Source organism: Schistocerca gregaria, chromosome X, assembly GCF_023897955.1.
Source record: "Schistocerca gregaria isolate iqSchGreg1 chromosome X, iqSchGreg1.2, whole genome shotgun sequence".
Lineage (NCBI taxonomy): Eukaryota > Metazoa > Arthropoda > Insecta > Orthoptera > Acrididae > Schistocerca > Schistocerca gregaria.
Window position 1 is genome coordinate 175801887 of NC_064931.1, and position 18816 is coordinate 175820702.

General features: G+C 41.6%; 1 protein-coding gene across 4 annotated transcripts in view; it reads left to right on the forward strand.

The window, feature by feature from the left end:
• LOC126297628 (protein ROP) overlaps positions 1 to 18816 on the forward strand; it is a 100890-nt gene that overhangs the window by 52452 nt on the left and 29622 nt on the right. The gene's annotated exons all lie outside the window — the stretch shown is intronic.

Below are 18816 nucleotides of genomic sequence, written 5' to 3' on the forward strand. Positions count from 1 at the left end.
TTGTAGTGGTTTTCAAACTTGTTTGCTCCACTGCTCCTTTGACCTGAAGGTGAAAAAACACCCATGGCTTCAACATGTGAAATTCAACTCAGTGTGGTGTAAATAAACTTAATTTTATTTTATGACACACAAAGTTGCCTGGCAAAACCACCATTGCCAGTTGCTTGGCAGTTCACTCACTATGTTCATAGCAGCTGGTAAAATATCTTCTGCTATGGTGTGAGGTTTTCTGCTCTTTGCTACATGGAAAGCAATATTCCTAGATCAAAGAAGAGTCTTGGGATTGTTTACTAAAAGTTTCTGTTCTCATTTCTTTTAACTTGTGAGGAAATTATTCTGAGTTTGTTTACCAAACTACTGTAGTTTGATTCAAAATGTTGTTTCATCTTATTTGGAATCATGTTTTCAGTAGCCAGGACTCTGTAATGGCTGATGCTATTGTCGTTCATTTTCATCAGTACTGCTTGTAAAACTGAAGTTAAAGTAAGTCTCACCATACTTACTCGTTTTCGTTTGTTCGTGTCTTTACAAGAGCATGATAGATTTGAAACCAATATCTATCTATCTCTCTCTCTCTCTCTCTCTCTCTCTCCCTCCCTCCCTCCCTCCCTCCCTCCCTCCCCCCCCCCCTCAATTATTTACTGGGTATATTCAAATATCTATCTCCCCCTACAGTTTTTTACCCTCCATAGCTCCTTTTAGCGCAATGGAATCGGTCCTGATGTTTTAACAACTGTCCTACCACCATGTCCCTTCTTCTGTCAGTGTTTTCCCTATGTTCCTTTCTTCTCATCATTCCTTAACTCATCAGTCCACCTAATTTCCAGCATTCTTCTGTAGCACAAGATCTCGGATGTTGCAATTATCTCCTGTTCTGATTTTCCCGCTGTTGATGATGGATTACTATAGAAATTTGTGTTCCTAATGTACATTCTCAGAAATTTCTTCCTCAGATTAAGACCTGTGTTTGATGCCAGCACATCTACATCTATGTACATACTCCACAAGCCACTGTATGGTGTGTGGTGGAGGTATGTTTGTATCGTTCCAAACATTTCCTTTCCTATTTCACTAGCAAATAGGGCAAAGGAAAAATGACTGTCAATATTTCTTCATAAGAGCCCTAATTTTTCTTATCTTCATGGTCCTAGCGCAAAATGTACATTAACAGCAGTAGAATTGTTCTGCAGTCAGTTTTAAAAGCAGTTTCTCTAAATTTTCTAAAAAGTCTTCTGCGAAAATAGTCATCTAAGCTCCGGCAATCCCCATTTGTGTTCATGAAACATCCTCATAATACTCAAATGTTGTTCAGACCTACTGGTAACAAATATAGCAGCCTGCCTCCAAATTGATCCAATGTCTACCTTTAATCCGACCTGATGGGTATTCCCAGTAGACTTCTCTTGGCGAGGAATTCCATGTATTCGTGTGCTAGTCTGTTTATGTCCTCCTTGCTTCATCTGTCATGGGTTACTTTGGTTCAAAGATAGCTGAATCCCTTAACTTTGTGATCATGGATGTTGATGTAAAGTTTCTCTCTATTCTCATTTCTGCTACTTCTCATTACTTTTGTCTTTCTCTGGTGTACTCTCTATCCATATTCTGTACTCATTAGACTCTTCATTCCATTGAACATGTCCTGTTGTTCTTCACTTTAACGGAGGATAAAAAAATCGTCACTAAAACTTATCATTCATAATCTTTCACTATGAATTTTAATCCCACTTGTGAATCTTTTTATTTTCGTCACAGCTTCTTCAATGTATAGATAGAACAGTAGGTGTGAGAACCCTGTCTTACCCATTCTTAATCAGAGCACTTCATTCTCAGTATTCCGATCTTAATGTTCCCTCTTGGTTTGCATGCATGTTGTGTATTACTCATCTTCCCCTATGGTTTACTCCTGTTTTTCTCAGAAGTTTGAATATCTTGCAACATTTCAAATTGTCAAACACTTTTTCTAGATCAACAAATCCTAGGATCATATCTTGATTTTTCTTCAATCCTCCTTTCGTTGTCAAGTTCAACATAACTGCTGCTCTGGTGCCTCTATCTTTCTTATAGCCAAACTGATCATTTAACAGATCCTCAATTTTCTTTCCCATTCCGCTGTGTATTAATCTCATCAGCAGCTTGGATGCATTAACTGTTACGCTGATAGTGCAATAGTTCTCGCACTTGTCATCCTTTGCTACCTTCGGAATTATGTGGACGAAATTTTTCTGAAAGTTTGGTGGTACATCACCAGTCTCATAGATTCTACACACCAACTTCAATAGTTGTTTGGTTGCCACTTCCCCCAACAATATAAGAAATTCTGATGGAATGTTATCTATGCTCTGCGCCTTGTTTGATCTCGAGTTTCCAGAGCTCTTTCAAATTCTGACTATGTCTTCCATATCAGGTCCAGTTTCTTCTTCTGTAACATCATCAACAAAGTCCTCCCCCTTGTAGCAGCCTTCAATGCACCCTTTCCCCTTATGTGCTCCCTGCTCTGCATTTATCAGTGGAATACCCATTTCACTCATATTGTTACTGCCCTTGCTTTTGATTTAACAGAAGGTGGTTGTCACTTCTCTATATGCTAAGTCAGCCCTTCCAACTTTTTACCCCTCAGGGAACTCAGCATTTCTTTGCTGGGTACGGGCTTGGTGAACCCGGGGTCTCTGAGCGGTGGACTGATGTGCGCCGCCTGTCCTCTGACACCGTAAGCTCTAGGCATGCTTCAGCGACCACTGTGTGGCGCAATGGTGGAACGTTGTGTGTCGCAGGGACTGGGGATCTTGGCTTGATTGCCTGGATTGCGAGGATGGTACATACCTCTATAAAAAACCCTTCAATATTAAGGTGTGCTGCGCGCTGATAAGATGCATGGCTTTTGAGGTGGAACAGTTGCTAGCGGGCGACCTCTGAGGAACCTGCCGCACCTCAGTTGTATAAGGCTTACCCAGGCATGCTGGGTTCTGTCTGGGTGGGCGTTTAGTTCCCTAGCTGCTCGTGGGACGCACATGGCAACCATGTATTTCCCTTCACCCCCTTCGCAATCAGTAAAGCGCATGAGGGAGGTTAGTCCTCCAGATATGCTGATAGAACAGAGTAACAGGGCTCATAGAGTCGTAAATGACAATGTTTTCATCGGGATTAAGAGGAAGGAGGGCTCATTTGAAAAAGTGTCGCCTTTTTACATACATAAAGGTTTAAAAGGACTCGCAGGTACACTGAAATCTATCAAACGCCTGAGGAATGGTACCCTGTTAGTTGAGACCACTAGGGCAAAGCAAGTGGAGCTGCTTTGAAAGTCAACCAAGTTAGGCGAGTATGATATTACTGTCGAATTGCACAATTCCCTCAACTCCAGTAAAGGCGTTGTCACCTGCCGTGATTTAATGGATATCGAGGTAGAAGAGCTGAAACAAGAATGGGCAGCACAGGGGATTGCAGACGTGGAACAAAGGACACGTAGGAATAATGGAGTTATTGAGAATTCTGCCACCTTCATTGTGACATTCAATTCGCCTGTCTTACCTGAATACATTCTTTCTGGTTTGCTCCAACTTAGGGTTAGGTTTTATATACCTAACACTATGTGATGTTTCAAATGTCAGTGATTTAGCCATATGACAATGAGTTGTGGGGGTGAACTGACCTGCGGTATTTGTGGCAAGGCAGCTCATGAAGCTGGGACCAACTGCACATCTCCAGCGCTGTGTATCAACTGCTCTGGGAGCCATCCCATCTGGAGCAGAGACTGCCCCGTCTTTGCGGAGGAAAGAAAAATTCAGGAGATCAAGGTGAAAAAGAGGCTACCTTATGTGGAAGCCAAAAAAGAGTATATGGCGACAAAACCCCCTGTCTTCGCCACATCCTATGCCTCCTTGGTGCACAACTGTGCATCAAAAGTAGACGCTTCTACGCAGACCATGTCCAGCGTAGCAGTATCCTCCACCAATACCTGTACCTGTGTTTGTACCTGCCAGAGCACTACCAATAATGATGTAGCTATTCAGGCTGCTCCGACTGCACCAACCGCTATTTCAGAGAAAGCTACACTAAAGCCTTCGAAGGCCCTCCAGAAACAGAGTGCCTCTCTACTTCCCCATCCCCAACTTCCACAAAGAAAACGGGACCAGGGAAAGGGGCACGGCGTTTGACGTCAAACCTGCCAAAGGCACCATCGGATGTCGTTGTAGCATCCCTGACTGATGAGGAGGAAATCTTCATGGATTTTGATACCTCTTCCGCAGAACCTGGCCCCTCTGCTGTCACTCGCTCCACAAGTGCCTCACCAGTGCGGCGCAAAGACGGGGAAATCTAAACCGAAACGCTGATATGGCTCCCATACTTCAGTGGAATCTGAATGGAATCAGACCTCGCTTTGAAGAATTGCGGCTGTTAGTACAGGAAAACCCCTTTTGCATCTCTTTGCAAGAGACACATTTTAAAGAGACTGATACGCCTGTACTTACAGGATATCACATGTACAGGAAAGGCGACCTGACTGGTAATAGGGCTCAGGGTGGGGTGGCAGTGTTCATTAAGGACACATTCCACTCCTCACCTGTGCCCTTAACCACAACGCTAAAAGTGGTTGCAGCTCGGATCCTGGCCCAGGTTAATGTCACAGTGTGTTCCTTGTACTTACCACCTGCTGAGCTCATTGACAGTGAAGCCCTCGCACAGCTTATTCATCAGCTACTCTGCCCCTTTCTCATTTTAGGAGATTTTAATGCTCATAATGCATTATGCAGTTCAAACAAAACCTGCCCCAGAGGCCAGATAATTGAGCAGTTGATCAGGACTTCAGACATCATACTGCTGAACACAGGTCAGGCCACGCATTTTAGCACTGCTTCAGGTTCGTCTTCTGCCATAGACCTCTCTCTTTGTTTGCCTGTGCTTGCGGACATTGCTCAGTGGGTCGTAGACGACGACCTTCATGGCAGCGACCATTATCCTATCTGGTTCCATCTCCCAGTTGAAATGGATTGTGTCGAACAGCCGCCAAAATGGTTGTTCCGGAAGAGAAACTGGGCACTCTACTGGCAGTTGGCTGTTTTTGAACAGTGTGAAGGCATCCAGGATTGGGTGGATCACATTACGGCGGTGATGCACCTTGCCGCTGATGTATCCATACCAAAGTCAAAGGGAACACCTGTGAGGCAGCCTGTCCCTTGGTGGAATGACGACTGTCGTACCGCAATCAGAGACAGAAGGGCGACTTTGAGAAGATTCCATCGGTGCCCCACTGATGCGAATCTGGCAACATTCCGAATAGCACTGGCACGGGCGAGAAGAATCGCTAGGGAGAGTAAACAGAGGTCTTGGCATGAGTTCCTGAACTCCATCAATAGGTCCACATCTTCAAGCAAAGTATGGGAAGCCATTAGGAGGATCTCAAGGCGATACTATCTACCGCCAATAGCAGCTATACGTGAGCGGGGGTGTCTCTTAACATCTCCAAGAGACATCGCCCTGGCCTTGGCAGAATCTTTTCAAACTATTACGGCCGATTCTAGCCAGGACCCAGAATTTCTTCGCTATCGGGGTACACAGGAGAGGGCTGGTTTTGATTTCTGTTCAAACAACACTGAGGTATACAACCAGCCTTTCTCTTTGTGGGAGTTGGGACTCTGCACTGTCAGCATCTCGGGATACTGCACCTGGTCCAGACCTGATATCATATAGCATGCTGCAGCAGTTGGATCTGTGCTCAAAGGAAGTCCTCCTTCAACTTTTTAATGAAATTTGGAAGACAGGTGACTTTCCTAGTTTGTGGAAGGAATCGATTTTAATTCCACTTTTAAAACCAGGGAAGGATCAGACCAAACCCAGTAGCTATCGTAGCATTAGTATCACGAGCTGCGTAGGAAAGACATTTGAGGGTATGGTCAATAGGCGCCTAGTGTGGGTTCTTGAATCCAAATCCTTACTTACCTGCTGCCAGTGTGGGTTCAGGAGGTATCATTCCACCCTAGATAACCTGATCCTACTCGAAACAGTGATACAAGATGCTTTCCTATGTAAGCAATACCTTATAGGGGTTTTCTTCGACCTGGAGAAGGCGTACAGTACTACCTGGAGGCATAACATTTTTCGGCAGCTTTATGAGTGGGGTTTCCGTGGATGTTTACCCACAATCAGATCCTTTCTGTCTTTAAGTATAAGGTTGGGAATGTCCTGTCTGCTCGTTTTAAGCAGGAGAACGGTGTCCCTCAAGGCAGTGTCCTCAGTGTGACAGCTTTCGCAATTGCAATCAATAATATTGCGTCCATGGTACAACGGCCCGTACAATGCTCCTCGTTTGTGGATGATTTCTCCATTTTCTGTGTGTCTTCCTTCCTTACAACTGCTACATGCCAATTACAGCAGACACTCGTGCGATTGGAGGAATGGTCGAAGACCACAGGCTTTAAATTCTCTTTGGAGAAGACTGTGTAGATTTTAACCTTTCCCGTTCTCTTTTTAATCTCCCTGTTTTAAAACTACTGGACACTATTCTTCCCTTTATGGGAAAAGTGAAATATCTCGGGCTTATTTTTGATGAGAAGTCCACATTGTTGCCACACTTAAAAGATCTAAAAGTCCGCTGTTTCAAGGCTTTAAACATCCTTAAATGTGTCAGTCATAGATATTGGGGCGCTGACAGGGCACGTCTGCTCCAACTTTATACGGCCTTTGTGCGACCTCGACTGGAATACCGATGTCAAGCTTATGGCTCTGCACGACCTTCCTACCTCAAAATGTTGGATGTGATTCACCATGAGGGTATTAGGCTTTCAACAGGGGCTTATCGCACGAGTTCAGTTGCTAGTCTGTGTCAAGGCGGGAGAGCCTCCCCTGTCCATTCGGCGTCTTATCCTCGTGGTACGGCACGCGTACAAGGCCAAGTCCACTCTACTTTCATTGGCGTCCAACACTTTTTCTCAGTCGGCACTGGAACGTCTCTTCCGCCACCGTTTGAAGGCAACAAAGCCATTTGGCATCCGTGCAAAGGAGTCTTGAGTCAGTACACCTGGAGGGCATTAAGGTCCTCCACCAGAGATGGAGTAGGGGATCTACCTGGCTTCTACAAAGGCCAAGATTACTTCTTGATCTGGCTGCTTACAAGAAGTATTGTATCCCGGACCACCTTTTTAAAATTAAACTTACTGAGATTTTAGAACGCCATTCAGATTTTATTGCTGTTTACACGGATGGGTCTAAACGGGGATTTTGTGGGCTGCTCTGCTGTGTTACCCGATACTGTCCGTAGGATAGGGCTCCCAGAGCAGTTCTCAGTTTACTATGCAGAACTGTTTGCCATTCTGCAAGCATTAGAACTTGCAGATGCGGCCTCCAGGGAGGCTTGCTCCATCACACCTCCTACTCGCTGTTCCGTCCCACTGCGGGCAGTAACATCTTTCGTGACTCGAGAGGTCATGCGTTGGTGGGAGGCTCAGTGGCATGACGTGAGGGACAATAAGTTGCAAGCGGTGAAGGATTCTGTCCGACTGTGGCTCACCACCTTCTGACGACGACGAGCTGAGGAAGTAGCCCTTATACGGCTTAGAATAGGACATTGTCCTTTGACTCATGGTTTTCTGTTACGTTGTGAGGAGCCACCAACATGTCAGACACGTGGGACACAGCTGTCGATAAAACATATTTTAACTGAGTGTGTTTTATATGCAGGTTTGAGGGAAGATTTCAGTTTCCCACCACACCTGCCCTCTCTTTTAACTAATAATGAGGCGAGTGTCGCTAGAGTTTTACGATTTTGTGTGATGTCTGGACTTCTTCCCAAAATATTGGGATTGAGGTCTTAATGTGCTGTACAGTGGTTTGATCACCCCTTTTTTGTAAGTGGTCACTCAGCCGCTGTTACTTATTTTTACCTGTTTTGTACTGCTCTTTTATTTCTAGTTTTATCTACCTGTTTTGATTTGCTGTGTCCAATCTTGCAATTTGAACATTACCAATTCTCGCAAAGATCGGCTCTGAATTGATCTTTTGGGAAAGGGCGCTGATAACCTTGTTGTTGTGTGCCCTAAAACACTAATCATCATCATCATCCAACTTTTTTCCCTGTCCTTGCCATTTATCTATATTACTAAATGACTATACCTGAACCTGTGGCACAGTACCAGTTATCAGTACCTTACTGTTTCAAGGGGCAACAAATATGATTTTTAGTACTTCACACAATTATTGACCAAATATAAAACACTGTATAGGTATAATTATACTGTAGAGGTATAATTATACTTTGAATTATTAACACAATAAGGCAAGTATGACAGTTAGAAACTGTGTGTTTGTCTTTAGGCTGATAACTGACTGGGCTCTAATACCCAGACTTCTTTCATGCACTATTTGAGACTGAGAGCACCTAGGTGCCTCCAATATACTTTAAACATAATTTCAAACCTTTACAAAACATTTTCTCACTGGAACCCCTCACAAATTGATGAAATGGAATAAAGTTCATCGCTTACTACATTTTTGCTGTTCATGCAATCAAACTTCAGCATCACGCATGACATTTTAATTTATTACTTGTTTACCACTGACTTTGTTCGCAATGCAGTTTACAGACAGGAGTATGCACATATACTACTGAATGTGCCTGCAAAATTAATTCATTGTTAGACACACAGTTCAGGAGATATGTCATAAACATTGAGATAGATGAAAAACTAGCGTTTGCTTATAATGGAGTTCAAAGTACTGACACTGTATTCACCCAGTGTTTCATAATGAGACTACTATCTATCTTTGAACATAATTTCAAACCTTCTGTAAACTGTATCATGCTTACATGCTGAAAATCATATATTGAACACATTAACTCATTTGTAAAGTAATCAGGCATTTCAAATTGTTTTATACATGGGAGAACAAATCTTTAAAGAATCGGGAGTTTACTGGTTTCATTCATAAATGACTTTTTGTGCTTATATCTGTAAAGTCATCTATGCTGATGGAGAAATACAAATCACGAGTATCACACACGTTATTCCTTTACCCACAAAGCAAGTGAAGAAAATCATATTTATATAACTGTTGCGAGCTGCAACACAGTTTAAAAACTCCCACATTGTTCTATCCCACAGACTGAGTAATAAAATTGAAATTCTCCTTTTTTAATAGACCATCAATCTATCACAAAACATCAGCATTATTAAAGATAAGAAACCAAAAATGACAGCTGTTTAGTTAATACATAATTCTCGTTGATCCCACCTTTGACCATTCCATGGTTCTTCTTTATATCTCCTTTCCTTACTCTCTTTTATTGCAATGGTTGATGTTTTTAGTAGACAAGGGCACTTATTTTAATATAGCTTCCTCTAACATGTCAGAGGATCATAAAGTATGGACAGTGGAGGTGCCATGTGATGTGTGGTTGTAGCAAGTAACTATTTAGGTATACAAGTAAATTTAATTTCATATAAAACCAATTAAAATAAATTTAAAGGACCAAATAGTGGGTGGTAGCTGTATTCTCTCTCATCAACAGTGGTCATGGCATCTTGAAAGAATGAGTCAAGGAAAAATTTACTGGAAGGTGTTTCCTTCATGTGAAAAAAGGAAAGCTTTTTGGTGTGGCTATTTCACCTATATTGAACTAATTGTACTTAGATTTTGTTGACAGTTTTTTTCCCTGTCAGTAGAGAGATATATTAGATTCATAATTATTGCTTTGATCATATGATACTTAATGCTGAATTAAAGGACGGTTTGGGGAAATAACTCATTTCCATTGCTACTTAATTTGTCTTGATGTGATACAGTGTACTTTGATACACACATGAGTGCTTACTAATGAGAAACTACATCAACACCCTATGGTGGTGGTAATGTTAGGTCTCAAATATAGACCTGTTGTGTGTGTGAATAGGAATATTTTAAATAGTAAGAACTATCTGGATTCTTTCTAAAGGAGAAAGGGCCAAACTTTGATGACCATCCAGATCTGTTTTCTTTGGTTGCCTTAAATCAGTTAGTAAAAGTGGATGTGCTTACTTTGAAGAGAACACAGCCAATTTCTTTATCCCTCCTTGTCCTCTTTGAGTTGGTGCTCCTTCTCTGATTACTTTAGTGTTATCTGGACAATAAATCCTAATCCTACAGACACCTTATTGTGCTGATGCATGTGATTCTCAGTACAACAAACCAAGAGAGTTGAAGAATGAAATTGAAGTTCTCTTTTTGCAATTGGTATGAAGATTTTCTTTGGTTTTCTTAAATTAATTCCAGAAAATAATGATTGATGCCTTCAAACTGGACAATGGCTAGCTTCATTTCCCTATTGTTATCCAGTCAGAGCTTGTGCTAATTTTTTTATGACATACATGTTGAAGAGACATTAACCCGTAAACTTCCTTCCATCACAACTACCTAGCTCCATTGATACTGCATGAATCCCCACAAAGTGCCTCCCTTGCTGGTATAGCAAGTTGCTTATAGCAGGATTAGCAGGATTTAGAATGAGTCGATAGATTATGGTCAGAATATGTTATAGGTTTGTTTCAACAACAAACACAGAAAAGGAACTGACAAAATATAAATGACATGGTCATTGGTCTGAAAACTGCTTTGATGCGGTTCTCCACTCTAATCTGTCCAGTTCAAACCTCTTCATCTTTGCATAATTACTCCAGCTTACATCCATTTGAACCTGCTTGCTTTTGCCTCTCTGCAAATCTCATTCCCCCCTCCTCCTCCATTACAAAATTAACTATCCGTTAGTGCCTCAGGGTGTGTCCTGTCAACCAGTCCCTCCTTTTAGTCAAGTCGTGCCATAAGTGTTCTCCCAATACAATTCAGTGTCGCCTTCATTAATTATCTGACCTACCCATGTGATTCTAAGTATTTTTCTGTGGAACTACATTTCAAAACCTATTTCCTTCTTGTCTGAACTGTTTAGCATGCACATTTCACTTCTGTACAAGGATACTCTCTTGACAAATACCTTCAGAAAAGAATTTGTAACCTTTTATATTCGATGTTAACAAATTCCTCTTTTTCATAAATACTTTTTTGCCGTTGCCAGCCTGCATTTTATATTCTGCCTAATTCAGTGACGATGTTATTTTTTTGCCTAAATAACAAAAAACCATTGTCTGATTTGATGTAAATATGTTCCATTACCTTTGTTTTACGTATGTTTTTGCTCATCTTTTCAGAGCATTGTCCATTCAGTTCATCTATTACTCCAAATCCTTTGCCATCACTGTCAGAGTTAAAGTACAATTGACAAACCTCATTCTTTCAAAAGTAATCACTATAACTGTCAACACATGTACCCCACTGTGAGACAAGACGGGCAGTGCCTTCATGGAAAAATAATTGTGACTGTCTACAAATCCATGATTATACCCACATATGCACTTTTTCGGAAGAAATTCGATGGCCATGGATGTTTTTCTTCAGGGCACCAAAAATACAGAAGCCACATGAGGAGAGACTGGGACTGTATGGAGGATGTACAAGGGCTTGGCAGCAAAACATCTGCAGTGTGTTTAAAACAATTTTGGGAACATGTAGGCAGGCATTATCCTGCAACAGAAAGATGCCATCCGTCAACATTCCTGGGCATTTGGACTTAATGGTATGCAATCAGTTTTTGCTAAGTGTCCTCTTACCACTGTGCATTAACTGTGGCACCAGGGAGATACAGTATTAGCACTAGAACTTGTCCCAGAGCTTGAGCTGTTTGTAGTCTCTTGCTGTAAGAGTTGTTTATGCCATTTGAACATAGGAAAATGAACACACTTGTACAATGCTATGTGCTAGCAATGTTTCATTACTATCTCCTGCTCTTACATTGTTCTGTGGGAAGTGATCAGTGACTTATAGTCCTATGATCTGGATCACATTTGCCAGATCAAGCAATCTCCAAGAATTCTGCAAAAATAAAAGCTTCCCAAGAAAAAATAATATTGCATAGCCAAGAGTGTTAAACAACGATAACACAATCCTGAAATAGGCAGATTGTATTACCAAGATAATCAACCATACCACTGACACACCCATCCTGCAGTCTTCAGCTCAGCTGTGAATGCAACATGTTCTGTAGTGGAGTGAAGACTGCTGCTCTCTAATCAGGTGGACAGCTGTATGTAAATTCAAATGACAGACAGCTACAGGGAACATCACTGTGTTTTGGACTAACTATGATGTAATGCTACAAAAGTACCAAGATTACAAGTGAATGTGGAGGTGAAATTTCTTTAATGTCATAAACCATTTCAGTAAAAGGACAGTTCCATAACATTTGTAGTATTTCAGGGAGTTTTAAGTCCACACAATTTCTGCAGTAATTTGAATGGATGGCTCCAGACCAGTCATATCGACATACCCCAATCATTAAAAAATTTCACAAGTGTTATTGCCATCATCTTTGATGATCCAATTTTCCATTGACTTGCTGAGAGGGGCAGTTGTGACTTCTGTGTGACCGTCAATGAAAAGCATACAGTTTTACTTTCCCCATAAGGGGGCTGGTTTAGGCACTGTTTGAAGCTCATGACTTATCACTTTGTCATGTAGGATCTGTTGTTGCATCCAGTGGTGCCTCCCAGGAATGAAAGTAATAAACCCTTCATCTTATCAGTTTCATGTGGATGACATTACAGTGTTGCTAATTGTGTAGCAGTGGTATTTTAAATAGCTTACATGAGAAGGGCCATTTTTCTGAGCAGCTGTCAGTGTTGATTTCATGTGGTAAATAGGAGAGAGGTCGGGGTGACTGCTAAACTGCAACATTACCTGGGCCTGCGGCAGGGTGCCCATTGAAGTGATACGGCAGTGACTTGGCATGTGGCATGTTACAAGGGTAGCAGCTGTTGATGGAACATGCACAGTCCAGTAGAGCAGTGGCCACCAGACTGATGCAATGATAACTGAGTTTTGTGCCATGTCACATTGTTGTCAGGTGACTGGTGTGTGCAACTTTTGCAGTACACTATGTCTGTGATTGTTTACGAATGTTTCTGCACTCCGAAAACCAAAGATGGTCCTGACTTCAGTATTTATTTTCATGATCTTCTGGAGAAATGCCTATGTATTTATGATTACAGTAGCATGGTGGAAGCAACAGAAATGCTCAAGATAGATTGGGAAATGATTACAAGTGTTAGATCAGAGAAAAGTTCAGTAATTTAAATTACTTTATTTTTAGAAGAGGAAGAATATAAAGAGTTAAATGGAAATATGTAATATGGTTTTCTATAGAAGTCTGAAAATCTGTCTACTGATTTGCTGGATATAATGCAAATTAGATTTTTTGGGTACATAGCTGCATACATACATCATTTTGCAAAGACAATGCTCTACTTGGACTAAGAAGTAAACTACAGATGTGATTTCTCAGCTCCATGGCATTTATATGTCTCTGTTTGTTCTCTAGTTTTTCTCTGAGTCCCAACAGGGTGACTGACTGACAGGCAGAGAGAGAGAGAGAGAGAGAGAGAGAGAGAGAGAGAGAGAGAGAGAGAGAGAGAGCACTTGAACCATCATGTCAGTTTTGTTCACGTCACAGTTTATTGAAGTACACAACATCCAGAACTTGAATTGTGAAGAGCTGCTTTCCTGAAAGTAATGTATAATTAAATATGCACCTTTCATTAGACAGTTGTCTATTTGTAAATATCATTGTGTGTTTTGTGAGAGCAAAAGCTCTACCCATAGCAAAATAATGAGATTTTCAGTCTTCTTGCAACAAAGGTGTAGGTTCTGGAAGCAGGCTGTTGTGCCCCCCCCCCCCCCCCCCCCCAACAGTGCTCTACGAAAAGAATTCACTTTTTGTACTCTTCCATCACTGTTGTGACCATACTCCCAAACATAAAGATAAACAGCTAACAAGACTGTGGAAGGAAATCCTCTGCCATTATTAAATGTTGATCCATGTGTAGCAGGAGCCATAACTCTGATGTGCTTTCTGTCTAAGCTCTCGATAAGGTTCAGAAGGTTCCATAGTTCTCAGTAATGACCAGCCATTTTCTTCCAGATTTCTTGAGTTGGTGTTGGTAAATATTCAGGTTGCAGGTGTTCCAGGAAGGCATTTCACAATTTAGCCACAGTTCTTAGAATGATATCTGTCCTCAGACATAAATGGAAAAGAGAGCTATATATTAAACTTTAAACAATTTTAAGCACTATGTTTACTGTAGTACACCATTAAGAAGGTACCCATCAATGTCTGTTAGACTTCTATTGACTAAAGTCAAAACTCCTTTGTTGTCGCAGACAGACAGTGTTACATTACTAACAGCGCATCACTTCCATTGGCGTCGAGTTATGTGCATGTCAGACCACTGTCTTGTTATTTATCTGCTACACCACATGTCAAGGTTGGCTCACAATGTCTGTGTGTATCCTCCCTAAGAATCCATATGAACTATCATTTTTCTTGTCAGCTCAGAAGGTATCACTACACCATTAGTAATGTAACCCCGATGAAGTTGACAGTAAAATGTGTGTTCTTAGTAAGTTATTTATCTTAATTTCACTCCAGAGGCATGTTGTTGTATTTTGACAGCTGTATGAATCTGGCTTAGAGCTGCATTTGCATCTTTATACAGTCCTTCCTGTCCTCACACTACTTCAGTGATTGGTACCTTCTTAATGGTGTACTACTGTGAACATAATGCTTTAAATTGTTTAGAGTTTAATATATATCTATCTTTTCATTTATGTCTGAGGACAGATACATTGTTGCATCCTTTTCAATAGAAGTTTCTTCTCAGAATAATGCTTAAAGTAAGATGTTTTTTTAGCTATTAATTTGATGTATCTACTGTAAATGGTTTGCTTCAGTGGCCTTTAATCAGATACTTCTTCTCAATTTTTTTTATTCTTGCAGCAAACACATGCCTGTTGCAGGTTTATGGCAGCATTTTAAAGTAACTGTGCTTTTACTGGGCTTAGCTTTTGATGACTAACTTACTCAGCTGCTATAACTGAGGATCAAGATTTCAGAGTACTTAGTATTTTGAAGTGTGGTAGTCATGAGGCTTGGGGAACTATAAGTAATTCTCTCTTCCACAAATACTTGTGCTTCTACAGCCAAGGTTACTGAAGACCTTGCTGTTGCGTGCTCTTGGAAAGACATCAGTTTTGATCTGATGATGGTGTGTGCCACCTGGGGGATAGATGTACTAATAATGGTTTCACTGTCATCTGCCAACAGATAGTGTAGTGGCATAGCTACCAGATTGCCATTTGTGTCTACCCTTTAACAGGGAATGTTGACAGCCCAAAGGCTTGTTATGGTGTGAACCTGTGAGGCAAACAGGCAACCGAGTCACAGAGACACACTCTTACTTAGTGCAGCTAACTGAGCAAGATAGAAAGGTATGAAATTGTGGCCTTCCAAATGGTGACATGATACTTCTGGAGAATTACAAGACAAGTTGGATTTGCTTCGTTAGTTGTGCAATGATGCTGGCTGGTATCATTGGTCACCTGAACATTCTCACACCTGTAGCTGAGACTCAGGATGTCCACACTTCACACACACCTGCTAGGATTGTAGTATTGTAATGGCGGCAGAAGCAGATTATACAGCTACTACAGCAAAGATAAGAGGGCTTGGGAGCTGAGATGTGTCAAGACGAACTGTTGTGAGCCAGTTATTAGCAGTGAGCCTAAGAGCATGCACATATCTAATCTGTCTTCCACTCACACTATAGAATCAATATGCATGACTAAAGTGGTGCTGTCAGAGGATCACTTGGAAGATGGAATAATATGCCATGATCTTGAGCAGTGAAAGTAGATTCTGCCTGAATGCAAGTGATGGTCATGTGCCCATAACATGTAGACCTGCTGAGTGAGTGTTGCAGCCATAGAGTGCATTTGTTTATGACACACTGCCCCCATTCCTGGGCTTATGGTCTGTGGTGCCAGGAGTTAAAACTTTCTATGTGCAAAAGGTTGTTAAACCTGTTCTTTTGTAATTCTTGCAACAGGAATGTGACGCATTGTACCAACAGGATAGTGCTTGCAGCACAGTCTTTGGACTTGTCTCCAATTGAGCGCGTGTGTGGTATAATGGGATGAGAAGTGGCTTGTGTGACTCATTAACTAACTACTCTTACAGAACTACATGAATAGGTTGAGCAGGTGTGGCATAAATCTCCCAGGACAGTATTTGCATCTGTACGATTGACTGGATGGCTGCCAGTGCTTGTATTGCTGCCTGTGGAGGCAGTTATACTAATACTAGTACTTCAGAATGTATCAATACCTGGTACCTCAGAACTGTGTGTGCTATTGATCTGTAAATTTAATCATTTCCTGTACTCCATATGCACTGTTGCAACAAGTTTTGAGTGGATTGGAAACATATAAAAGGGTATTATTTTTTTATCTGGCAGTGTACTATAATCATTATTGAAACACCTGCTGGTCAGAACAGGTAATAAGGATTGTGGAAAGGGCCAAATAAGGTTGGTGTCAGTTTCACCTTCTAATTGTAATTTCTTGTAATTTAATAACACGTTTAGAACCAAAGTGGCACGTAGCCGAACCTTTATCAAATGCAACTCTTTCATGACTGAAGGCCTCCAAACAAGAAATCTTAAAAATCAGCAAGATAAAAAAAAATTAAAAAAGCAAATAAAATAATTAAAAAAACATATCACAGCTAGGTGGAAAGCCTCAAGGCAAAGCAGATAGAACATACATATGCAAGGTGCAATACAAATGACTGAAGGCCACAATTAAGTTTCAAAATTTTAAGATATATTACCATAATCTTTAAAGGCAGAAGGCTGCAATGTTTAAGCTTGAAAGAAAATTTTAAGAATAAAGATGCAAGGCTAAAAGCCCACCATTAATTTTGCAAAATTTTAAAAAAAAGGAAATATATCCAATAGCTTTAAATTTTAAGTAGCTGAAAACAGATAACTAGACAACAGTGAGAAAGACATTAAAGACAATGGCACTCAGAAGCCTCCAGAGTTCGTTCTGCCCTTGTTAACTTACGTGAGAGAGGTGATGAGCCCAACTGCACTTGATCCATCGGAGCCCGACCAGGGGACAGCCACGAACTGACCGACATGATGACTTGCTTCCCATCAATCAGTAGATGAGAACTCTATCACAAAAGGATACAAACGTGACAATCCACAATGAAGTATGTATTAGCTGTCAAAATTGCACACCATGTTGGACAGCAACAACAGGTGAGGAAAGGACACTGCCTGAAATTACGTTAGTGGCCAGGGCAGGTAACCAGAACACTTAACAGCAACAAGGCAGAAAATTCCGCTGGTGCACTCGAATTGTAGTCGACCAAAACAGTTAATTCCATCGCATGGCAGCTAAATTTCAGCAATAGAAACACTTAGTGTTGTTAACAAGAAAACCTCCCCAACAGCAAATCACCAGAACGAACTACCACAACATGAATGGACGTGGTGTGGGTAGTTGAAACCACTAGTCAACTTTGATGTCCTGGGTCAGTGAACCATGAAGCTCGTAGCAATCGGACAGCTCCACACACGCTCTGACACTGCACAGGGACCAGCAGTGGACCCAGCCGACTGCACCACATGGAGATAACTTCCCTGGTCCGTAGCAACTGACCGACTACCCTCATAATGCCGACGACATCTAAAATAGTCGTCAGTGAAAATAACAGAAATTACACACACAACCTGACACACACTTGCATGAAGACCTGAACGATATCCAGTAGTAACTACACACCACACACACACACACACACACACACACACACACACACACACACACACACACACACACACATGAAGATAAATCGGGAGTCGCCGTGTGTGTGTGAGCGAGAGCGCGAGAGAGAGAGAGAGAGGACGACGACGACGACTCGTGAACGATCCGTGAGCCAAAATGTGTCTTCTGGTTGGACGACCGACCGACGATCTACCAAGACCATTTCCTAGCTCAAACTATGTGCGGCAGCAATGGTCAGGCGAGCCATATTGACGCAGACCTCAATGCTGCTCCAAACCGACTGCACTAGTGCCGCATTGCAACTCCTCGACTGGCAGGCCTGGACTACATTCCAAACATGTTCCAACTGACTGGCAGACCCAAACTTGCAACCCGAACTCCCCAACGAGCGGGAAGTAATAGCAGTCGAGCAACAGTACTAAGAGAGGGGATATATCGATACGTGCTGCTAGCACCGGTCACGGTCAGGCTGAGCAGCAACTCAGTGACATTAAAAACAGGGTGTAAAATACATGATGGCAGGAACACGAGCCACGCGTGGCTCAGTTATCAATAATAAAGTTTCCACAGTCAGTGTCGGTCTCAACCCGGGTATCTGAGCCAGGCGGCAATTTCGGGGTTTGGGGGCAAATTCATATTCTTGAGGAAAAAACCTTGTTTCACAAAGAACCTAGCATCCAGCGCACGTCGATCTATTGATTATTCATATGATTTTGAAATGCACCCTTTCTGTTTTTGGAAATTTTTGAACACATTCTAAGCTGATTTCTAAATGAATTTGAAGTTGATTTTTGAATGCATGCACAGAGTAAGTTATGTCTCTGCCAGGGAATCATCGCATCTAGAAACGAACTTTCCTGCAGATAAAACGGGATGGAAGCTTAGCTTCTCTTGTAGCTTATTAATCTGAGAAAGAAATATTATACGTGAAATGTGTATTAACTTAAACCATTGACTTTTCCTGTTGATAGAATATGAATTTATACTTTCGTAATACGAAAATATCCAGTGTATATGTTGCTGCACATCAAAGATCTTTCCAAAATGAGTTTTACCCCCCCCCCCCCCTTTCAAGTTTCATTTTCTGAAGCGCCGATAAATTCTGCGCTGCTG